Raw genomic sequence first — 3,089 nt, forward strand, 5'->3', positions numbered from 1 at the left:
ACGTCTCCACCTCCTCCTGCGCCCCTCGCACTCCGGGACGGGCCCCCCCCTCCCGGGCTGGACTGCAGCAGCTCCCGCGCCTCCCCACTGTGCAGGCGGATGGTGGGGAGGTCCTGCACGCGCCTCCCGGGATCCGGAGCGCGTTAGCTCCGGGATCTCGCCTTCCGGCTGCGGACTCTTACCCGCTCCAAAAGACCCCAACCTCTTCACAGTGGCAAAGGACAATTTTGGTGGGGGATTTATTTATTTATTTACTTATTTATTTATTTAGCACTCAGGAGGGTGTCAGTAGACGTTCAGACTCATTGTGAAGTAAAGAACCGTGTTGGGAAATATTTTTCCCCCTTAGTTAAAAAACCTTTTCCATCACTATACCAAGCAACGAAAAGATACTTCTGTTTCCCATTTTGACCACTTATGGGAGAAAACGAAGATGGAAAAAGAGAAGCAGCCAAATGGGGTGGAAGTAGGAGCTCAGAAGACGAAGAAAGAGAAATAAATGAATAAATTAATTAATTAATTAATTAAAGGAGAGGGAGGGATGCTTTGAGGCCCTAGCATCAAAAGGAGTTGAGGGTTCTGAACATGAGCCTCCGCGGGGGTTATACCCTCTCTGTCTAACCTTCCAGGCTCAGCCCTGAAAATAGAGCCCGCCGGTTGATGAGTGCCGGTTGCCTCGTTATTCAGACTACAAAGCCTAATAGTTTGAAATGAGGGTTAATTTTCCTATGACAATCTAGAAATCGTGTACACAAGCGAAGAAATGACCAGTTATAATGTTCTGCAGAAGAATCCTGGAGATGTAAGTTGTTTTAATACCTATTGCCTAAAATCCACTTTGGTATTCAAACCCTGTCAGAGTGTCTGATTTTTATTATTTGTGAGACTTGCTTCGTTCCATTTTGTTTAAAGGTTTTATTGGAAGATAGCCGTGATTTCTTTAATTTAAGACTCCAAAAATAATCAAATCTGTCTTTTATTTTCTAGTTAGGCTCTAGTGGATTATATATAAGAAGAAAAGGAACAAACACCTCAAAATGTGTTGATTTGAGTACCGAATAATACTCTCATTTGTCAAGGTGGGTAGTAGCCCTATTTTTGCAGATAAAGAAACAGTTGTTATTGCAATCAACTGGAAGTGACAATTATGTTTCACACCAGGCTTATGTCATTATTATGTCTATATTCGTCCCTGTATACGCTGAAAAAAATTTAGAATCCAATATTCACAGCTCCTTTACTACTATCATTAATTAAAAGGCTCTCCCTCGCCTGGAATAAGCAAAATTGAGTCAGAGGAAAAGTGGAAGTTAATGTCCAGGTCACAAAGCAATATGATTTAATATTTAAGGAAATACTTTAAAAAAGCTGTCTAGTTTTCCTTTGTGTGAAAAGCATGGAAAAGTATACATGAGATTTTAGGATTTTTATAAGGACCCAGTTGTTTGTTAGCAAAGGCTAGAGGAAAACAGAAAGAATTCCAAATTGTTCCATCAGGATTTCAGAATAATACAATGATAGATGAAATCTAAAGATATTCATAAAGTATTCAACCTTACTTGTGTATTTAATCTCAAGCAGGAGAAAAATAATCTGTATATGGAGGACATCATTGTTCACCATTCTATACAGAAGAGGATATAGAGGCAGGGAGAAGTTAAAATTTGTCCAAGACCAAATGTGACTACATTGAAATGTCTCAATTTTTGCTTCTGAGGTTTAGAGTTGTCTTCAGGCCTCTTAAAAGTGATACATTTCCCAAGGTTCTTTTGACTTTTCTCATTCTAACTTTTTAAACTCATTTTAACTCACTTTGACTTTTCTCATTTTTTTTTTCTCTTGAGTACTCTAATCAGTTCAGCATATACATTCTATCTTGGCTGTTTGAAATAATGTTCCACATTAATTATACAATGATTTTGAAAATTAATAATTTTATTTTTACTCCAATCTATAGTCAATATAACTTTCTATCTACACTCTTATCAGTGCTTACCCACTTCAATTTCTTAGCAGCTTTCAGTTCTTGCTTTTGTTTTGACTTAGTCCATTCAAGCTGCTATAACAAAAGACCATAACAACCTTTAAACTGTGTGACATATAAACACACCAAATCATCATGAAATACTATTTTCAAAATTACTTTCTCTTTCATTGTCAATATAGCACTGGATCCAAACTCCCCTTTTACAGAATACTCACCTCTATTTCATTATCCCTAGGATAGCCGAGTGTATTTCTTAAGAGTTGCTAGGTTTTTAATTTATAAGCTGTCACAATGCATAAACATAGTTATTGAAAATCTTGGCTTCTACAGCATTACCTTGCTTATGTTGACTTTAGATTTCATCTATCATTGTATTATTCTGAAATCCTGACAGAACAATTTGGAATTCTTTGTTTCGTTCTAGCCTTCACTAACAAACAATTGGGTCCTTATAAGAATCCTAAAATCTCATGTATACCTTTCTATGCTTTTCACACAAAGGAAAACTAAAGATAGAGCTTCACAAGATATTCATAAAGTATCAAAACATACATCTAAATTTGCTGATCCCTTTGCCCGTGTTTCCTGGTGTTTTAAAATCCTTATCAGGGTGTTGCTCCCTCCACTCCTTCCCCTGCCTCCCTGCTCTTCCAGTTATGCTAGAGGTAATAAATGAAGTGTGTTGGCATCTAAATCAAATCATGACTTTAGTTTTTATCCATTTTCTTTCTTTCATTAAAAAACTACTGCTTTAAAAAGTATCTAACCTCATCTAGATTCTTGTTGCCTATAACGGCATTCTAATAAAATTGTCAGTGAGGGCACCTGAGAATATAGCTTTCTAATGTTTCCAACTGGCAATCTTCTGCTCTCAAAACTGCTCTAGGGGAGTGCAAAAGAGAAGCACAGTCCTACAACATGAATTATCATCTTTTCATAAGCCCTTCTTCCCTCTAGGTATTCATATAGCTCATCTAAATGCATATGCTTAATCATATCTATGCAAACCCACACATGCCCATGCATGGGATGTAAGCTTAGGATAGTAGATTTGCCCATAAACCAGCATGCTCTGACAATCTAGATTTGCTTAAGGAGCTTA

The sequence above is a fragment of the Marmota marmota genome, unplaced genomic scaffold (assembly GCF_001458135.2).
Source record: "Marmota marmota marmota unplaced genomic scaffold, marMar, whole genome shotgun sequence".
NCBI lineage: Eukaryota > Metazoa > Chordata > Mammalia > Rodentia > Sciuridae > Marmota > Marmota marmota.